A 16,142-nucleotide genomic window follows, 5' to 3' on the forward strand; every position below is an offset into this window, starting at 1 on the left:
TTAAGGTGTCAGGTCAATTTTATACATTCTCTCATCCCACTAAGGATGGAAAGCCCTTAGCATAGTGCCCTTAATGGATTCTTTGTCTCTACTGATACTTTCCTCTCTTTTGCTTTGAATAATTAACATTTTAGTAGATATAGATTTCACTTGATTTATGTACGAATGCATATGTTAATAAAATTCAACTTCCCACGGGTCCCTTTTAATTTTAGTCTAAATGTTCTTGCTGTTTTTTTAAATAGGGTAAGCATATATTTATGAACATAGTTTCAAAATGCTCATAAATATTGTTCTCTTAATGCAGCATTATTTTTGAAAACCAGCAAATGAAGATCCACACAGAGAACATGGACTGAGTGAGTCAGAAGATTTCATGCCAAAAATGAAGACCAGAATTGCAAAAATATTAAAAGGTGAGACATGGAAATTAGCAGAAACAGAAGAAAGAAGTTAACTGAGTAAAACAAGAATATTCTGCACATGCCGTTGAAGAAACTACAGATCGCAGATACCACAATCTGGAAATTTATCTTTGTGATGTGCTGGAACTTACCTTTACTCTCCACCTTTGTCCTTTGCCCTGTTTCAACATCTAGAATATGTACATTTCATTCTCCTGTGTCTACTCACCAGTCAGGACTTAATTCAAATCTCAACAGTTTAGCATTTTCCTCAAGTGTTTTATTCAGGGCAAAATAGCCATAAAAGTCATTTAAAAAGTCAATTCCAGCTTATGATAATTGACATATCATGTCAGAAGTTTAAAATATGCCTATTTTTCCTAAGTTTCATTCTTTCCCTTCTAGGCTGCATTTTTAACATTTGCTGCAAATGGCTAGATCTTGAAGACGACGTGATTATACAATTATTAAAAACACTCGAAACAGATTTACTGAGATGTAGAAGAAAAAATATAAAATTAATTTCATTAATTGCTGCAATTATTTTATATTAAAACCAAATGATAGTGTCTCTATGTCCATAACATTGCTCCATAGCACCCCACCTAGGGACCTGCTTTTCGCGCAGGTATTCCTTTCATCCAAATCAGTAATCAAGGCAAAGCAAAGTCAGTCCCACATCTTTGATGATACGTAAAACTCTTTCTTACAAAAAGATAAATTCACACGCAGTTTGTCTTCCACCTTTCCACTTCCTGCTCTCCTCCAAGCCCGGACACACTCGGGCGGTGGGGTAGGGTCTGCATTGCGGGCTGCAGATGGGAATTATCTCCCTGGAGCTGAGTCCATCCGCTCCCTGGGGGTGGTACCACCCCGGCTTTCACCCAGCCGCCCCCCGCCCCCGCGCATTCCTGAGCCCGGGACGCACGGGGGATGGGAGCTGAATGCCGCTCCGTGAGCCCAGCCCCTGCCCAGGTGAGCGCTGCCGCCCTCCGGGCTCTGCTCGCCCGGCCAGGATGTCGTGACTTGTAGTTGCTGGTAGCCCTGAGGGCGGACAGGAAAGAAAGGCTTTCTATTTTGCCGGCCGAGGGTTGGAGGTCTGAGTTAGACAGGTTCCGGGGCGCTGGCTGGCTGCGCGGGCTTCGGTACGACCCAGCTTGGAACCTGTTGCAGCCCGTCCTCACACCGCCCTCGCTGGCTCGGCACCTGGGCCCGGGCGGCGCGGCCCGGGCGGGACCGAGCTGCCCTCAGCGCCTGACGCGCAGGTGACTCCTCACCTCCGCTTCCTGGGACGCAAACCCTTGGCGCGGGCGCGGCTGCGCGCGGCTCGGGACGCTCCCGGCGGTAAGTGGGGTCCCGGCTCCCCTCCCCTCCCTCCCCTCCTCTCCCCGGCGGGCGGGGGGCGACAGGGGCGGGGACCACGGCCACCCCGGGGCCGGCCAGGAGGAGGGCGCGAACCTCCCCGGGCGGCGCGCGCGGGATCGGACAGTTGCCGGCGGGCAGAGTTGTCTCTTGCTTTTATCTGCTTTTCTTTCGTTAGCGTGTGTGTAAGAGTGAGTTGGAAAGTTTGAAAAGTTCAGTCTCAGGCGAGCTGGGTTCGGGTGCCCGAGGGACAGGCCCCGTTCGCGGTGTACTCTGGATCATTTTCCTCTTGGCTCTGGGGTCGGCGGTGGGGAGAGTCCTGGAGGCCTCCTTGGGAGGAGGGCTGCTGGATGGAGGAGGGGAGCTTGGGAAAAGGTGGGGACCGCGGCTGCACAGGGCGTGGGTGTCCTTTAGACCCCGCGTGGGGAACAGAACTCAAAAGGGAAAATAAAAGTTTACCTTGACACACTCTCCTATTTGTGTCCGATCCCGCTTCTGCTCTCACATTAATCCAGACTTGTGCTTTTCAAATTTTAGTTCCCCTGAGCCTGGATCTGTGACCTTGATTAGCTCGCCCGGTCATTCTGGTTCCTATCAGATTTTGAGAACCACTGCTCCAGGGTGGTGGTGGCCTTAAAAGGAGAGGGGATTGCTCCTGGAAAGTCACATGGAGACTTGAGGTCTGTTCTTTGTGTCGTGTTGGGAGAATTATTACCCATATGGCGGGCGGGCAGTGAAGAGGAAGATAATGTATGTATGTTAGTAGTTGGAATCACGGGTGTGTGAAGAGACAGTGGTGATTTATAGGGAAGAGACTGGAGATTTGGGAACACAGGACCGCATGGAGACTGTGCCCCTAGGAATGTGCTTAAAAATTATAGCGTCTCAGCCCCAGCAGTGGAGATAAGAGCTAAGGAGGCCAGGACACTAGGAAAGAGTGGTGCTAGTAGCCAGCAGTCAAGGCCAGATGCTGATGTCCAGCAGCTCCTTTCCAGATTCCCACTTGATAGACATAATGCTAGGTTACCAGCAGGCACCTCCCCTCTTTCCCTTTCTCATCCCAAACACAGGCAGAAGCCCCAGGGAAATCCATGACTGAGGCTGAATCAGTCCTGACAAGAAATACGAAAGGGAGCAGGGATGAAAGGGACTCAGAAGAGGAAGCTGGTCTTTTCAGTTTTGCAAAATAACAAAAGAACAAGAGTGGCATGGATCCGGATGGGGTGGGGGTGAAGCGGGTCTTGGTTTTGTTTGATTTCTCCCTGTCTTCCTGCAGTTCCTAGCATGATAGAGGCCCCCACTCCATCCAGTCCAATTTTCACCCCTTGCTTTTGAGTTTACGGCACACGTCGTGTACATACCTGTGTAGAATGCTGGCGGCACCCTGCAGAGCCTGCCTGAGGGGCTGGGTGGATCCTGCCTTTCAAGCTGGCACGTTTTAGACCCCAGATGCTCAGAATGTAATGTGGGAAGCATCACCCATTGAACAACTGCTGAAAGGTGTTGCGTACATGGAGACATACCACACCTCTTGCTCAGTGATGTTTTTTGTGGTTACTCTCTGGAGATTGTTACTTTAACTGTAACTGACTAAACTTTTGGGGGATGGTTATTCTTTCTAGTACATCCCCTCCTGCTAGCAGACCCCTTACAGTTTATGGTGGAGCTTTTCTTGGCCATGACTTACTGACCAGAAACAACTCACCTCCTTGCTTCCGGTTCCATTACATTATACACCTGTGAGTTTCCAAGATGTAACAGGGCCCTGTGAATCTTGCAGTGAAATTATGATTCCAGTAAATCAGGTCTCTTCTGTAATGTAAATCTGGTTGGAGGAGACCTTTTGAAAAGGCCCCACTCTTAGCTTAATTTAACTAATTATTTGTAAAGTTACAAGTTGCCCTTGTTTAGCTAGTTAGGTAAGTTCATGTGTCTCCCTCTGTAACTTGCCGAGTATGTGTGTCCCAGGGATGTTTCACAATTTCACAGGGTCTGTTAAACACAGTGTTAAAAATGTCCTTTTGATCACTTAATTATATCTAATCTGGAAGTGAAGTGTATTTTAGAACTTTGTTGGTGAATTTATCATTTGAAAATCAGAATACACTCCGCAACCCCCAGAACCTTGGAAACAGAATTCTAAATGATGGATTTTAGGGGTTCCATGGGTTAAATTTTATACAAATAGCACCTAAGCTCCATCAAGAATTAAATCCACCAACTACCAATTTCTCTGAGAAAATTTTCTGGAGCCTTCAGATGACTCTTCCTTCCTCCTGAGGTGGGCCAGTGGGCTTTGGCACTGTTTGCGGTACCTATCCCAGCCCACAAGGTAGAGTCGGGAACCCACGGGGGTTGGCATTGCCAATCATGGGAGATGAGTACTGTGGGCAGCTGACACAGGACGGGGGGGTGGGGATGGTGAGCTCCAGTAGAAAGGGTATGTGTGGAAGTGAACTTGAATGGGAGTAAGTTGGCTTCCATTTGGGAAGGAGGGTTTTTAAGGAGTCAGGATGCTAGCATGCGTAGGAGGTAGGGGTGGGGGATCAGGGAGGTAAAAGATGTTTTGAGCAGCTGTGACGCTCTGAGGAAGATGAGCCTGGGTTGGAGTGATGATACCAATATAAGGAATATTCACTCGTTGGACACATCTACATTGCAAAGTGTTTGAGTCACATGATCATGGCTTCTATGCGGAACTTTTCCTCGGGGGATATCTAATTACTACCCAGTTTGTATATTGTTTTATTTTCACACTGTCCTTTGGAGTGAGCCCAGATGCCCCCTAGAGGCACATGCCATTTATCCTTTGAGCTATGTGTCAAATAATTTGTAGACTCTGCTCATCCTTGGGGAAGGTAAGGTGGTGGTAGTGGTCAGCCTCTTGCGTACTGGCATAGGGTCTGGTGTAACCTCCATGCGCATGTATATAAATGACAGCCAGTAGGCAGTGGCCTATTTTAAAGAGTTTATACAAAAGCTGTGCAGTCATGATGTGTAAAGGTTATAACTTTGTGCTCTTGTGCCCTATCTATTCATTCAACATATATATATTGACAGTTATGCACCAAGCAATGTGTTCTACTCCAGGAATGTAAGGGTAACAAGATCCTGTTCTTGGATCTCAGGAAGCTCACAGTTAGGAACCTAATAAGTACAAACAGATATTAATGATCAGGTCCCTTCACTCAGTATTTCCTTCATACTGTGAAGATCTCAGCAGCTATTGTATATGTTCATTAATCATTTGTGAAATTGAACCTTAGCAGACCTGAGTTAGTGGTGATTTTGGACGGAGTATTTAAATTCTCTCAACCTCTCAAGTTTTTCACTGGTGTGAAAGGGCTTGGAAACATGATCACTGGTGTATCGCATTGTGCTCCGAAATTCTCTGTGACTGCTTTTAATTGACGGTACCATAAAATAGTGTTAACTAAGGTCTCCCCAAGGTATCACTGGAATCTCATTATTTCCACTTCTATTGTCCGACTTTCATTTCAAAGTGTTTTAGTTCTCTGTTTATTATCACGTTGCTTCTCAGATTGTATAAGCATTACTCACTTGGGGAAGAAAAGGCAGTTTTCAGAGTACTAAAAAGCGGCATCTTCCACCTCAATGGCTGTAATAGCGTCGCTCACCATGGGATGTCTGTCTGGGCTGTCTTTTATATACATGCAGAAGCAATGATGGCTTTACTTCTAAACAGTGTGTTGCTCCAAATACTCAGTATCATCTGACTCATTCAATAGCTGTTTCCTGATGTTTTTTAAACAATGTATTTTTCTCAAATAAACGTAACTCCTGAATTATTGGTTTGAGAAAAGTGAAAAAAAGGTAAGGTGTTTTTAGAGTAAGGAACTGTTGACGGTGTTTCCCAATGATTTCAGGGTTTTTTTGCAGTCTCAACCGTTCCTTTGCTTTCCAGTCTTACTGTCCATTTAACCTTTTTGGTCTCTCTTTGTCCCTTCTCGTTCCTTCTCTTCCTTTTCTTTCTTTTCCTCAGTCTTCTCTTTCTTTCTTTGCTCCACCATCTCATCCTTTCTCTCGTCTTCTTTTGCTACCTCACCTGTCATCTTTTCTCTGTCCAGCCCTCCCATTCCCTACTTCTGTTTGTCTGTTTCTCCATTTGTTCCCCTATTTATTTATTTATCTTTCTTCATTTCCATCTGTCATCTCCATCAGTACAGGTCTCTACTTTGGTACATTATATGTTTCTAAAAATCTGTAAAATCAAATTGTATTAAAAAAAACACATTACAAGAGAAGTTTTATTCTCTGACAGCCAAACTATAAATAAAGTTGCCAGTTACACTTTAATGTTAAATACAATATTTAACAATACATTTCTAGGGCTTTCCTGGTGGCGCAGTGGTTGGGAGTCCGCCTGCCGATGGAGTCCGCCTGCCGATGCAGGGGACACGGGTTCGTGCCCCGGTCCGGGAAGATCCCACATGCCGCAGAGCGGCTGGGCCCGTGATCTATGGCCGCTGAGCCTGCGCGTCCGAAGCCTGTGCTCCTCAACGGGAGAGGCCACAACAGTGAGAGGCGCGCGTACTGCAAAAAACAAAACAAAACAACAACAACAAAAAAATACATTTCTAGCATCTTATGCATTTGAAAATTTGTTTTCCTTCCTAATGGAACAGGTGTATAATGATCATCTGTTTAAAACTAAAGATTTGCCTCATTTGGCATATCCAATCATTTCCATCTTTGCCTTGATTATATTCCATTTATCAGATAAGCATTTTATCACTACCATGGAGACTTTCATTTATCTATTTTTCAAAAACTTATAAGTTCAAGTTGGAATAAAATATTCAAATAAGAGTGCAAATAAGACAGTAAAAAGAGGGTAACGATGTTTTGAAACTGCATATTGACATGCTGACAGCCTTACTGGGCAGTAAATTGAAACGTTTCTTAGTTGATGGATTAAAGACTGGATTTATCACAGAAGAGTTACTTTGAGTGTCAGTGTCTAATGCAGAAAAAGTCACAGCTCAAAAGGACTAAGTAAGGGACCACTTAAACATATAATTGAATCTTTCTTTTAAAAAAAATCTCAATAGAAAAATGATACTAAAGAAAATTGAAATGATAGCCTATGTCTACAATTTCCATGTCTGTTAATGTGAGGCAAAAAACATCAGCCTCTAAACACTGAGAGTAACGTGAAAAGTGCTTTATTACAAAAGCATTTGTTTGTGCAATTGGCCAGTTCTCGTACACTCGCATCTAAAGGTATTCCCCGAGAAATCAGTCACATCTGGTACATCCTCAAAGCCTTAATTCAGAGCGCTGTTATTAAGACAGTGTCTTCAAACTATATTAAATCCCGTGTTTTGTTTATAGAGTAGACTTACTCCCAGTTAGCAGGTTGCATCTTGTATGTTGAAGAGTTAGGACAAGAAACCTAAAGGGAAAAGAGCATAAAATCTATTCAAGGCCATTGGATCCCAAATATGATTCCCCAGAAATTTGGGACAGGAGCCCTAGATCATCCTTAGTAGGTGTGTGCACAGTAAGTGACTTGATAAAATCATTAATGATTTGAGTTAAAGAAACAAATTGTTACTTTTGATTTTAATATCACAGCATAGTAATACCATTATCTGGGGGAGACCCTCAATAGTTGTTTATTTTGTATACATGTATTCACATGTATACATACATGTGAATGACTTTCTTGATTTGTACAGAGGATGGTTACAACTGAAGCACAGAGAAGATAGCTTTTGATAATGTAACCAGTGATAACACACCTTCAGAGCAGTGCCAGGGTCTTTCCACTTGAAAACGTACATTGTTGTAGGGATTGCTTGTCATTACAGTTTTCCGGGTTAGAACCACGGTCAGAGGGATTAAAGCACAGTTACGAAGAGAGATCACAGGGAACTCAGGTTACTGTTTCCCTGAAATCCACAAGACCTAGAATCCATTATACAAATCCAGCAGCATTTTACACATTTAAAAAATGTGTTTCTTTATTTAGACCTGATTAACTAATTTCTACGTGTGCAATTGTTTTATAAACAAGTGAGAGGAGCTAATGAAGAAGCTTATGGGCTAGTTTTCCAATCACATGTTTTTAGGGGGAATTTCTGGGAGAAAATAAAAGAAGATCACTTTATTTCAACTGTGATATAGCTAGCTAAGCACATCCGGTGGTGTGTTTTGGGGTGTCTGTGAGCTTATTATGATTTTAGGCAGCCTCTCTGCTATTGGATGGGGCTGTGTTCCTGTCTTGCTAGTTGTTTGGCATAGGGTGTCTAGCACTGTAGCTTGCTGGTCTTTGAGTGGAGCTGGGTCTTAGTGTTGAGACAGAGATCTCTGAGAGAGCTTTGGCCGTTTGATATTACGTGGGACCGGGAGGTCTCTGCTGGACCAGTGTCCTGAACTCGGCTCTCCCACCTCAGAGGCTCAGGCCTGACACCCAGCTGGAGCACCAAGACCCTGTCAGCCACAGGGCTCTAGCTTCTTCCTAAAGTGGACGCATTCTCGTAAATATTTCAAGGTATCTAGAAGAAAGTGCTAATCTTGTACTACTAAGCCCGTGGATCTCAGCAGCCTCAGCACACACCTTTTTTTCTTTCCTGATGAAAAGTACAGAGCTTTTGCCTTTTCACTCAAAGGAAGCATTTTACATCCTCTCTCTGGCGTTTCCGAATTGCCATCTTCACTCCTCTTGCTTTGGGGTCGTTATTAAGTAAAATAAGGGTCACTTGAGCACAAGCCCTGTGACACCCCAGTTGGTCTGATAACCCAGACGGCCACCAAGTGACTCGCACAAGTTTTATGTACCTTTAGAATGGAGAGATTTACATACTGCTCGAAACCATAATCTGGCTTTGTAACAGGATAATTTATTGGACAATCAGAAGCCTCACATTGCTGTGTTTTATCACGCTGTTAAAAAAAAAATGTGGACTTTTAAACTTCTCCAGGCTGCTCTGGAATATATCGTCGATGCCAGTTTCACCTTAATGATATACCAAACGTCTGTAATCATAATTCATTTAAACAGAGAATGAATCATTCCTTCCTGCTGAAATAAATCCATTAAATAATATAACTGACATTAATAACAGAGGTGAAATGAGTCATGCTTTACAGCTAATTTGTATCACTATTTCCGTTGAAAAACACAAGACTTTAAACTTTAAAATTAAAGATGATATAAACAGATGGAGAGATATACCATGTTCTGGGATTGGAAGAATCAACATTGTGAAAACGACTACACTACACAAAGCAATCGACAGATTCAATGCAATCCCTATCAAACTACCAATGGCATTTTTTCACAGAACTAGAACAAAAAATTTCACAATTTGTATGGAAACAAAAAAGATCCTCAATAGCCAAAGCAATCTTGAGAAAGAAAAATGGAGCTGGAGGAATCGGGCTCCCTGACTTCAGACCATACTACAAAGCTACAGTAGTCAAGACAATAGGGTACTGGCACAAAAACAGAAATATAGATCAATGGAACAGGATAGAAAGCCCAGAGATAATCCCACACACATATGGTCACCTTATCTTTGATAAAGGAGGCAAGAATATACAGTGGAGAAAAGACAGCCTCTTCAATAAGTGGTGCTGGGAAATCAGGACAGCTACATGTAAAAGAATGAAATTAGAGCACTCCCTAACACCATACACAAAAATAAACTCGAAATGGATTAAAGCCCTAAATGTAAGGCCAGACACTATAAAACTCTTAGAGGAAAACATAGGAAGAACACTCTTTGACATATCACAGCAATATCCTTTTTGACCCACCTCCCAGACAAATGGAAATGAAAACAAAAATAAACAAATGGGACCTAATGAAACTTCAAAGCTTTTGCACAGCAAAGGAAACCGTAAACAAGACGAAAAGACAACCCTCAGAATGGGAGAAAATATTTGCAAACAAAGCAACTGACAAAGGATTAATCTCCAAAATATACAAGCAGCTCATTAAGCTCAATATCAAGAAAACAGAAACCCAATCCAAAAATGGGAAGAAGACCTAAATAGACATTTCTCCAAAGAAGATAACAGATTGCCAATAAACACATGAAAGGATGCTCAACATCACTAATCATTAGAGAAATGCAAATTAAAACTACAATGATCTATCACCTCACACCGGTCAGAATGGCCATGATCAAAAAATCTACAAAGAGGACTTCCCTGGTGGCGCAGTGGTTGAGAGTCTGCCTGCCGATGCAGGGGACATGGGTTCGTGCCCTTGTCTGGGAAGATCCCACATGCCACGGAGCGGCTGGGCCTGTGAGCCATGGCCGCTGAGCCTGCACGTCCAGAGCCTGTGCTCCGCAACGGGAAAGGCCACAACAGTGAGAGGCCCGCGTTCTGCAAAAAACAAAACAAAACAACAACAAAAAAAACACAATACATTTCTAGCATCTTATGCATTTGAAAATTTGTTCTTTTCCTTCCTAATGGAACAGGTGTATAAAAAATATCTACAAAGAATAAATGCTGGAGAAGGTGTGGAGAAAAGGGAACCCTCTTGCACTGTTGGTGGGAATGTAAATTGATACAGCCACTATGGAGAACGGTATGGAGGTTCCTTAAAAAACTAAAACTAGAACTACCATATGACCCAGCAATCCGACTACTGGGCATATACCCTGAGAAAACCATAATTCAAAAAGACACATGTACCACAATGTTCACTGCAGCACTATTTACAATAGCCAGGACATGGAAGCAATCTAAGTGTCCATCCATAGGTGAATGGATGAAGAAGATGTGGCATATATATATACAATGGAATATTACTCAGTCATAAAAAGAAACAAAACTGAGTTATTTGTAGTGAGGTCGATGGGCCTAGAGTCTGTCATATAGAGTGAAGTAAGTCAGAAAGAGGAAAACAAATACTGTATGCTAACACATATATGTAGAATCTAAAAAAAAAAAAGAAATGGTTCTGATGAACCTATGGGCAGGAATGGAATAAAGACACAGATGTAGAGAATGGACTTGAGGACACGGGGAGGGGAAAGGGTAAGCTGGGACGAAGTGAGAGAGTCACATTGACATATACACACTACCAAGTGTAAAATAGCTAGTGGGAAGCAGCTGCATAGCACAGGGAGATCATCTCGGTGCTTTGTGACCACCTAGAGGGGTGGCATAGGGAGGGTGGGAATGAGACACAAGAGGGAGGGGATATGGGGATATATGTATATATATAGATGATTCACTTTGTTATACAGCAGAAACTAACACACCATTGTAAAGCAATTATACTCTAGTAAAGATGTTAAATGAACAGAAACCATTTTCAGAATGACTTCAACATAATTAAACATTTCCAAATACAAATTTTTGTTAGAATCCCCAAGTGACACTTGATAACATCTCCATTCTCCTGACAAAGTGCTCATTTAAAATAAGTGTTTGTGTTTTTTGATAGAGATATCTGGATTTATCTAATGACTTACAGCAGTCACTGGGTTTCTAATTATTTTCTTAGAAGTGCTTTACAAATGGGTAATATTTTGTATTGTCAAAAAATTAACCTCTAGTTAATATAAACAAGTAGTTGCTTCTATCTTTAAAAGTTCTGCATGGGTATTATTGCTTTATAAAAAAATTTATATTTTGGCAATTTTTGACCTATCATACTTTAATCAACTCTCATTCTCTTACTTTGAATTATTAAGGCAGTATGTGATTAGCTTATTATTTAACAATTATGTCCATCCTGAGCATTAATGAGTGTACTAAACAGAGAGTCTCCTCTATCCCAGAGCTCCTAGTCTAGCGAAGGAGGTATAGTGAATAAGGCCTTTAATTGATGCATCAGATGTGATAACAGGTGCCACGAGTGCTGTGGCACTCCTTGCCCTGGATCTGGCCCTGACCCCTGAGAGTTGGGGATGACACTGTGCATCTCTGAGCTACTTAGTAAGACCTCGTTAACCACATGGAGTTATTTTAATTTTACTTTTTTCTTTGTGGTCCCTGTGACCATAGCTTTATTTTCTGGACATTTTGTACTTTTTCATGTGTTGCTTTGTAATAATTATTAGACTGCAGAGTCTAATAATTATTATATGCAGAGTTTTAAATTACCTATTACAGTCAACTTAGCACATGACTGAAAAAAAGAGGAGGACATTCTAAAGTCAAAAATAACTGTTGGGATACTTCTTTTATCAACTTTCTTTTTCCCCAGTGCCAACAATACATATTAATTGATACACATCTGGCAAATACAGAAACGTGTAAAGAAGTTTTAAAACATCACCCATAGAACCACCACTCTAAGACAAGCACTCTCATTTTTATGTGTGTGTTTCCTTTTGGTTTTGGATGAATTTTCTTTAGTTATAATTTTGCTCTTATGTAGTTTGGTAGCCTGCTTCTTGTCCATATAGCATCATAACAGAAGCATTTTTGTCTGCTATTAAAACTACTAGAGACACCTTCTGACTTTCTTGGGTTTTTTGTTCATTTGTTTTGCATTTGTGTATAATGTTGTTTATTTAACTTCAAAAGAATGAAGCTAAACTGTGAAGGCTGACTCTGGAGAATCCAGGACAGGGCATAGTAGGCAGGTCTTTGTTACACCTAAGAAACGCTTTGCTAACCACTTCCTTGCTTCCAAACAAAGTTCGTGAGTTTGTGGGTACCCCAGGTCTCTTCAGAAGGCCAAATAAACGTCATCTTAAAATTTTAAAGCAAAGGGTCCCCCAGGAAGCCTATTTGTGACACATTATAAGACTCTATCCAAAAATATGTCCTCTGTGTGATTACATACAGAGAGAGGGTTCTCAGTAAGAAAGAGAAAAATAGAGCCTTATTACTAAATAAAACTCCTTCCTATATGACTACCTCACCATTTTTAGCAGTTTTTATGGCTGTTATAGAGTAAAGCTTTAATCTCATTTAGTCTTTATAGAAACCCTTTGCTATCAGTACTGTTATTTTACCCATTTTCCTGGTGAGGAACACGAGGTTTGCAGCCCTGAAATAATGAAGACCTAGGTCTTAACAACCAGTATGTGGCAGAGCAGAAGTCAAATCCTGGGCCATCTTTCCCACTCTGGGTCACTGAGCCAACTTGTGATTTGTCATTTGCCTTTAAAATAATTCTGCTTCACCATTTCTTGTAACTAAAGACTACCGTAATATGCCCTATCTTTGTGTTCTCTTTGGACTAAACATTCCAATTATTCAACTATTCTTTATGACATAATCTGCTCCCAAACCCTCCTCCATCCTATACTTGTATAGCTAGTTTTAAATGTAAATTCAAACTTTAAAATTTATTTTATTGAGTTTAATCCTATCCAGTTGATTTATTAAATTTAAATTAATTTATATTTCACTACTTAAGATCATTTTGAATTCATTTTGAATATTGATTCTGGCATCTAATATATATGCTACTGTTCAATTCCGTAAACTGTATCAATGTTTTTCTATTTATTGGTCCAAATGGTTGTTACACACATTGATCAGGATCAGGCGGAGATGGATCGTTTTGACACAAGTTACAACCCATCAGGATGACCTTGTTTCATCCATTGGAGCTTCTGGTGTACTAATATCATAATAAAACACAGTTCAGGAACAGGTTAGATATTGGTCAAAAAGTAATTTTACTCTCATTTCTCTTGCATTTTAAGCCGTGCATAGAGTAATCCTCTGCAGTTTGACTATTAAGTATATGTTCTCTCAGTAAAGTGTTTATTCTTTTTCCTACAAATTTCTTTACAGGAATTACTCAATAAATCCTTCCAAATGGTAGTGAAGGATTATGTTTTAATGTCATTAACATAAATTGGTGGCCTTTATTTTCTTACATTTGAACTATAGTTTAGACTGGGGGTGCAAAAATATTGAAGAGCACCCAATATAAACAAACCCTGCAATGATTTTGATGTGAAAGTGATCATCATTCTATCCCCAATTAAAAGAGATTAAGGAAACTAATAAATGATTAGATATTGAGCAAATGGAATTCTCATTTGGGATTTATAAAATGAGTTGGAGCTGCTTAGTTTTGAGCTTTTCATGAGTCTGATAAGATGGGTGATTCTGTAGGTGACCCACGTATGGAGACATCTATACCCACACTCTGATTGCGTGTGCCACGCAGGCATGTATTCCTTGGCCTGCTCTGTGGAAGCCTGTGACCTGTGCTCTTGGATACTGGACCATTTTGTTTTAAGTGTATTATGAAGCCAGCTTAGAATCTCCTAATACATTTGGATGCCAAAATTAGATATCAGATTGTCCTTGGCAGCTTCAGTATTATAGTGAATTTTTAATTTAACAGTAACTTCTTTAATGTTTTAATTGTCATCTTAAATTTCTGATAAAGTCAAACTTATCTTGGCAGGTACAAATTTGAACGAAGAAGAGATATATGATTTTGAACAGTGGTCCACCATAGATTATGATTTTATAAGACAGGGATGTTCTGAAACAATCCTTTATAAAACATGTTCTCATCTTCTGTAAGTAGACATATATATATATATATATATATATATATATATATATTTTTTTTTTTTTTTTTTTGCGGTACGCGGGCCTCTTACTGTTGTGGCCTCTCCCGTTGCGGAGCACAGGCTCCGGACGCACAGGCTCAGCGGCCATGGCTCACGGGCCCAGCCACTCTGCGGCATGTGGGATTTTCCCAGACCAGGGCACGAACCCGTGTCCCCTGCATCGGCAGGCGGACACTCAACCACTGCGCCACCAGGGAAGCCCTGTAAGTAGACATTTTGATACACATCATAGAGTCAGTTCTCACCCCCCAAAAAAAGAGTGATATGAGACATTTTTTCCTCAATATTTGAAAGACTATAAAATGTCACTTAGTGAAATTTGCCTAACATTGAAGTTATGTCAGAGAACTGGTTTTATAATAACCACATAAACTAGAAAAACACTTGAAATTACTTGTGGAGGGTAAATTAATTTTTTATTAAGTTCCTTTATTTTACATTCTTTAAGGTTTACAAATAAAGACAATCCTTTGTGTGTTTATATTAGCTTCCTTGTATTGCTATAACTACCACAAATTTTGTCCTGAAACAATAGAGTTTATTCTCTCACAGTTCTAGAGGCTAATACTCTGAAATCAAGGTTTCCTCAGAACCTCATTTTCTTAGAAGGCTCTAGGGGTTAGTCTGTCCGTGGCTTTCTCTTAGCTCTGGTGTTGCCAGAAATCCTTAGCATTCCAATCTCTTATTCTGTCCTCATTTGGAGTTCTCCCTGTGTATTTGTCTATGTCCTGTATCTTACAAAGAAGACCCTATTTCCAAATAAGATCACATTCACTGGTACTGAGGGTTAGGACTTAAACATATTTTGTTGGAGGACACAATTGAATTCATAACAGCATTCAATAGTTGAATAGGAACAGCCTAAGATGGAAGTTGGGAAAAGGACCTCAAAGACACTGGCAACTCTGATCTGTTTGGTATTTTTCGGTCAAAGTCCTGATTTGGGGCCAGCTGCTTGCACATGAAATAATCATAACCTCAGACTATCTGTCATTTAAGAAGCTTGTAATTTCTCCTTGGAGCATTTTTCCACTGACCTCTTATTTCAGAAGTCTTTTCAATGAGTTTTCTTAGATCAGAAACCATAAACAAATGGAGACTAGGTTTGGCTGTTTGCTTAATACTGCAGTTGACAAAACAGTGCATAACATTATTAACGGGATGACAGAAAACACTACCTTTTTTTGAATCCTAAAAGACTCTTGTGAACAAACAATTTTTGTATCTTTATAGTGTTTATACTCTAACAGATTGTTAAAACGTAAAATACGAATAGTAGTATAATAATAATTATGATAAAAGCTAAATATTTTAAGGGTATTACCTCACTTATTCCTTAGAATGACCTAATGCCACTAACATGTACCTGAGTAGGACCCTATGGGGGCTTCCTGGGACAGACCCCATTATCTTCTCCTTTAGCTCCTCTCTGAAGTACCCCCCAATAATAGCATCTCATATTTCCTGAGTTTTTCAGATGTTAAAAACCACGACCAAATAGAAGAAATTAACTACTTGATGACCATGACCACATAGTCCCTAGACCTATTGGAGCCTAAGGATTGATATTGTTAACCCTTGTGACACCACCTTGGTACCTCACCATCAACCAATCAGAGAACTGTGCCTCAGATGACCACATTCCCTGAGATGTCCCTCCCTCACCTGGCCTTTACAAATGCTTTGCTGGAACCCTGTGGGGACCTCGGGGTTTTTGAGCGTGAGCCACCCAAGCCGCCAGTTCTCCTTGCTGGGCCCTGCAATAAGCCTTTCTCTGCTCCAAACTCTGATGTTTCAGTTTGATTGGCCTCACTGGGGGTCAGGAACATGAACT

The 16,142-nt window shown here is 41.0% G+C and overlaps 1 protein-coding gene across 1 annotated transcript in view; it reads left to right on the forward strand.

Moving 5' to 3' along the window:
- The first annotated feature begins 1,225 nt into the window (after positions 1-1,225).
- FAM83B (family with sequence similarity 83 member B) overlaps positions 1,226-16,142 on the forward strand; it is an 84,287-nt gene continuing 69,370 nt past the window's right edge. The window contains exon 1 of the mRNA XM_029241755.1: positions 1,226-1,748. The gene's annotated coding sequence lies outside the window, so the exon portion shown is untranslated. The remainder of the gene's footprint in view (positions 1,749-16,142) is intronic.

Source organism: Monodon monoceros, unplaced genomic scaffold (assembly GCF_005190385.1).
Source record: "Monodon monoceros isolate NGI ecotype Baffin Bay Population unplaced genomic scaffold, NGI_Narwhal_1 Super_Scaffold_3, whole genome shotgun sequence".
NCBI classification, from domain to species: Eukaryota; Metazoa; Chordata; class Mammalia; order Artiodactyla; family Monodontidae; genus Monodon; species Monodon monoceros.